This window comes from Cygnus atratus, chromosome 16 (assembly GCF_013377495.2).
Source record: "Cygnus atratus isolate AKBS03 ecotype Queensland, Australia chromosome 16, CAtr_DNAZoo_HiC_assembly, whole genome shotgun sequence".
In the NCBI taxonomy this organism is placed as follows: Eukaryota; Metazoa; Chordata; class Aves; order Anseriformes; family Anatidae; genus Cygnus; species Cygnus atratus.
Window position 1 is genome coordinate 13,166,694 of NC_066377.1, and position 6,000 is coordinate 13,172,693.

Genomic DNA, 6,000 nt, shown 5'->3' on the forward strand with positions numbered 1-6,000 from the left:
TGAAATGTTCACAAGACTTTATAGAAAAATTGATCACTGAATAAGATTTCAAGAGGTAACATTCTTCAATTAAAAATCAGTATTTTCAACTTGGCAGCTAGCGTGCGGTTGTGGTTGACGTGAAGGAAGAACGGCGGATGGGGACCAACATGTGTGCCCCTTGGGAGAGGGACTGCCTGGGAGGTGTACAGTCAGGGAGCTTGCCAGGGGTGTAGCTCTCAAATCAGGGGATAACAGGCTGAGGTTACAAGGTATGTTTAGGAAGATTTTATGGGTAATGTGGACCAATTTTCCTTCTGAATGGATGCACCAGAGATGGGATGAAAGCTGAGTTCCCATTCAGTAAGAAATAATCCCACAGCTTCTAGACTGGGAGGGAGGATCACATCCATTCCTTTACGTCTGTTTTTGTAAGTGCAGAAAGAACTGTTCAGACTGGTTTAAATTCAAGCAACCAGTGCTGCAGACTGTTATCCATGCTTGGATGAAAGCTGGTACCAGAAACAGGGCAAGGATGCAGTTCAAACCACCAGGAACCATCTCTCCTGCGAGGCTTAATCCAACTGTAAAAAATAGCCACATTATGGAGAAATGGAGAAGTTTTCATCCTTTAACCAACCTATCAGTTATAGAACACACAGACAATTAAGTCAAGTATTAAAAGAGTGATCCTAGCTTTTTGCATCAGTGAATAGCTCAGCTAAAGCAGCGCACATTTGCTGCTGTTTCCTAGGTTTGTTGCTGGGTGGCTTCCAGACAGACATTGGATCCAAAGCTGAACTCTCCCTCTGAAATCACGGTTGGTTTTTCATAATAGAGCTCAAGCTACAGCCAGACAAGCAGGCTGAAACCTAATATGAGCTTTTGCTGCCTGCAGTTTGGGATGGACTGTCTCTAGTTTCACTTCCCTTCTATTCAACATGCGTAGAACTATTAGAACCCTGGGTGTTGCCTTGAGCATCATCTTCAACATCCATAAGGCCATCTCAAGCACGCTGAGGTACCTACTCTTCCTGGTCTCCAGCTCGCTTCTCCTAATTCTCATCTTAGTTTCTTTCCAGTCATGGCTTTGTAATGAACTCCAAAGTACCTTCAGGTGAGAAAACATTCTAGTTTCCATCACAAACCAGACTTCAGCACCTTATTTCCTAACCTTTTGTACCTTGTCTTTTGATTTTTGGTTTCCTTAAACATTCAGCAAGATGAGGGGTGCATGGTGTTCGTGCCAATGTTTTCTGTGCTCAGGTGAGTGAGGTGGCGCTGTTCTGCCTGTTGGCAACTTTTCTTGTTGGTAATCTCATAGTAATATAATTAGAAAGCAGAGTATTAGCTTCACAGGCTCAAAAATGAGAACAGGTCACTGAGAACAGGAGATAGAAGTCACTTGAACTGTATTTGTTGCTAGCTGTAGAAAGCCCAGAAGGGTCCAAGTTTGGAGATGCACTAAGTATGGAAAGTAAGGCATGATGCTATTTTGATTTGGCTGCTGTCCTGTGGGAGGAACAACCAATGGAATGATGCCTAAAACTCATTTTTTTTTTACAGATGTGCTTACATCATTAAAAATCACAGAAACCCAGGGTTCTCAGTGCTTAAATCCTATTGGAAATAGGCCCAGGAACCCCAACCGTGCAGACTTTTTAGAAAAGTTTGTTTTGAGAGAACTTCTTCCTGGGATGTTCTGTCAAGGAGCAGCCCCTAAAATATCTCAGTTAAGGGTGAAGAATCACCAGTCATCACAGAAGTTCATGGGCAGCACAGTTTGGAGCTAGTTATAAAATATACATAGCTTTTCCACTGTGAAATATTTGGTATTTTAAAAATTAAGACAGTGTTATTTACTTCCCCCACTGCCCCCCCATGGCTGGTGTTGCTTATGTGCTGTTGGCAGATGGGATGTGGATCATTTTAATTAGATTTTATTGGACTGTTATACGGCCCATAATTGTGATCATTACTCATTTTCACTGTGGTTCAGACAGATCCTCTATTTAGACATGATGATATTTTGATGAGACAAGTCCCATGTAACTTGTTATGTTAGGGGCCAGTAGCCAAAGCAGTGGAATTAGGTGTTTTCATAGCATAAAAATTAGAGTAGATTAATAAAGGACGTAATGGTCAATTTGTGTTTCTAATTGTGCCCAGATTGTGGATGCTATGGGCAGAGTGTCTCCTTGGGCTGCTGAGTTCTGCTGAAAGCTGCAGGAAACAAAGAGTTCTTGCAGCAAAAGCCAAGGTAGGGAGATGTGGCACGGAGAGGGGACAAGCCCTGTTTCACCCAAGGGAGAGGGGCAAAACCATTGGTGCTGTCAAACTGACTTTCACTGAAGCCAGAGATCTCGTGCTCGTATTCACATCAGCTCCACGTCTGGTCCTGTATGCTTTAGGTATGCTCTTTCTCTGCTGTGCTTTAGGCATGGCTGTTCTCATGGCAGGTCTGGATCACTGCAAGGAGACTAAGGCTGGAGGCTGAGTCTGAACTGGGAATGGATCCAAAATCCAAGAGACTTTTGTGGGAGCTGCGCTCTGCTCTCACACAACCATCTTCTCACCTTCACCCCTTATTTCTTGGTGTTCAGTCTTAGCCTTTTTCCCTTGGCTTCTCAGACCCAGAACTGGTATTTGGACATAATACTCCTAGAGTGTGGACCCAGCTCTCCCTTTGTGTCCTGGGGAACATTGGTCATGCAGCACTGCCAGGGATCACGGTTCAAGCAAATTGTCAGAAATATTTAGAAGAAAGATTTAGTGTTTAAGTTTTTACTCCTTATTTGTAAATAAAGTTTCATTTGGCTAATTCTTTAAAACATATCTTTCTCTCTTAAAGCCCAACATCTTTTGACCCCCAGCTATACTGCATTTGCAGATGTCAATGCTGGAGAACTGAAAATGTTGGGGTTCACTGGCTTTGGGGTACAAATGCTATCAGTTAGTGATGCACAAATATTAACTAAACTGCAAATGTCTCTATCCCAGTAACAAATCTGTGAATTTAGTTTAGTGTAAAAAACATCTGCAGCTAAGGAGATGGGATGCTACAAATAGTCCCAGCCTTCTGTAACCCAGTGGGGGACACTCCAGTGCTATTACCATACCAGTGGGGGACACACAGAGCACACCCCCATCTGCTTCTGTTCTCCTGGACAGGTACCTCTACAAGGATTCTGGTAAGGGTGACTGCTGAAAATTATAATTGAATTTAATTGTACAAGTCAGATTTTAGCAAGGACCAACTCAGATCTCTTTGCGTATGCAAATGAGGCCTGTTATCCCTCTGACTGCCCAGTTTGTGTACATCAGCCATCTTTGGGTGGCCTACAGATCAGCTTGTCCCGTGCAAACCCAAAAGGAGCTGAGCTGCAAAGTAGAAGAGAATACCACCTAACTCTACCCTGTACCTTTTATTGGGCTGAATGCCATTCTCATCCTTTATATATACATATATATATATATATATAAATCCTTTTTTTTTTTTTAGCATTTCTGTGCAGGGACACAAGCTCTCTCTCTCTCTCCCTCCCATCCAAACATATCCACTGATCCACTAGGTGCTACTTCTGCTTACAGTTCTTGTAGATTCCTCCTGTGCTATTGTCCTTGCACTCCATGTTAGAAACTGGGGCCTAATTTAGTGCTAGGTAATGCTTACCTTAACTTCTTGCTTCACAGTGTCCTTTTACTCCCTTATATCTGAAAGTCTTGTCTAGATGCAATATACAGTAAGGCCTCACTTCTCACATCTGCTGAAAAAATAAATGTGATAATCTCAACAGAACCCTTTTGTACTTATACCTTATCTGTCTTTTCCTTCTTTTAAATGATGGAGAAAACACAGCAGAATATTACAACAAACGGACAGACATTTAACTTATAATTTACTTCACTAACCATTATGCTTTTGTTATAGTTGATGGTAGACTCATTTATATTTTTCATGTGTGAGACAAAATTAAATGCTCCTTGTAAAGAATCACTTACACACACAGTCTCTTTTTTCCTGCTTAGTCAAAAATATTCTAATTTATTAAAATGCCCTTATTTTTTGTCTTTTTTATTTTTCTGGGAATCGGGCCAGCTCACCTGAGAAAATTATTTTTCTCTTTGGGTTAGTTCCAATAAACTCCAAATCTATGTTGCTCCACAGAACGAGAGAACCTTTCCTAACAAGAGAACAATCATCACCAAATTCTGGTATGAATTTTCACAAAAAGAATGTGTACTAAAATGGATGAAACATCATGCTTCATTTTCTCATGCTGATTTTTCAAGTGAATAATTGCAAGCCATGATTAATTTCACCCCAGAAATCTGGCATGCTTATTTGTGAACATATTAATGAGTCTAGTTTTATTATTATTCAACCAATTCTAATGCCTTGGTATAAGCCTTGTATTTCCCAGCTTCTCTGTCCTTATAGGATTTTTTTTATTTTTTTTTAATTTTTTCTTGTCATTGGCTTTGCAGTCCAAATTTTAAGGACAGTAGGTTTTGGCTTTTTGAGATTTTAAGAGTCCCCTCTGTGCTGATGGTACGATGGAAATCACAGATACTGCTTTCCTTGTGCCATTTAAACTTGCTAAGTCCCACTCTGATAGATGCTGTAGACATGTGGGGTAGGCAAAACTACTATACCAAGAGTATTGGACATCTCTCTTTTATCCGGCTCCTGATTGTGTTTGTGACTAGATGTTCAGACAAAAACATGACTTATCAAAATGGAAACCACTGGATGGATAATTCATGCAAACTTTCACTGCAGACCAACTCGGAAGCCTTCACGAGTTCCATGTGTTAGGGGGAGAAAAATGCATTGGTTTTGCCTGCTACAAGGTAAGCCATGGCCTAGAATTCAAGTGATTTTTAGGTTAAAGTTCACACATTATCACACTTCAGTATGCTCTACAGCTTGCTGAGCTTCTCCCACGATGAACTCCAGGCCAATTAAGTTAAAATCATTAAGAAGTTTTAAGTTAAAGTGTGACCTTCTGGTTTTGACTAGGTGAGGGTTTTGTTTTGTGAAAGCTGTTTTGTCAGCGGTTAGTCCTGCCAGCTCCCAGTGAGAGGACTGAGATGGAAAGAGCTGAGATTAACTATTGCATTACATTGGACAAAGAATTAGGAAACTTCATGATATTGAGTGGATGATAAAGAGGTGGTTAAAATTTCAAGTTACGAAACGCAAAGGAAAGGAAATGGGGAAAATCAGTCGTAAGTTTGTATGCTCAGTCATGGGCTTTGAACAAGGTATTAGTACTCTGGAAAGAGGTCTGGGAGGCATTTCATAGAACTCTCTCCTATTGACTCGATGTAGAAATCTATGGTGTGCCCACAGTTTGAAAAGTCTGTGACATTTTTGTTCTCTTATCTCGAGTGCATAGTGGGAATAGAACAGGCACAGCAAAGGACAACAAAGGTGCTTAAACATATTAAATAATTAGTCACTCTGTATGGAGATGTTAACTTTGGATTCTTCAGCTTGGAAAAGGAATCCCTACTGTGATAGAGGTGAATAACAGCCTGAGCTACCAGGAGAAAGCATGTAGGGAGCAATTGATCACTGTGTTTCTCACAAGAGAAAATAAAGAATATCATGATCATTTGTCAGGTTGCAGGTTGAATATAAACAAAAAATGATACTTCTTTCATATGACACCTGGGTACACTATGGAGCTGCTTGCTGTGCAACAATGAGATGTGAGAGTTTGCCTGGATTCAGATACTAGTGATTACATTTTTCCCGTGGATTAGGATATTAAATATATTGTTATATATCTTGCACTGCTAAGGCTACTTGACTGTCTCCTAAGTTTTGCTTTTCCCAGAATTGTTGCTCTTGGAGGAGGGTTACAGGAGCAGCCAGACTTTTACCTTGCCCTGGTTCTCTCATAAGGCTCTAATGATTTCAGGAGGGATATAAAAAGGACCCAAAAGGCCTGAAATCTCAATGATTACCCCATCAGGGTACCAAAATGGGGTCAAAGAAGCAGTTAACTTGGA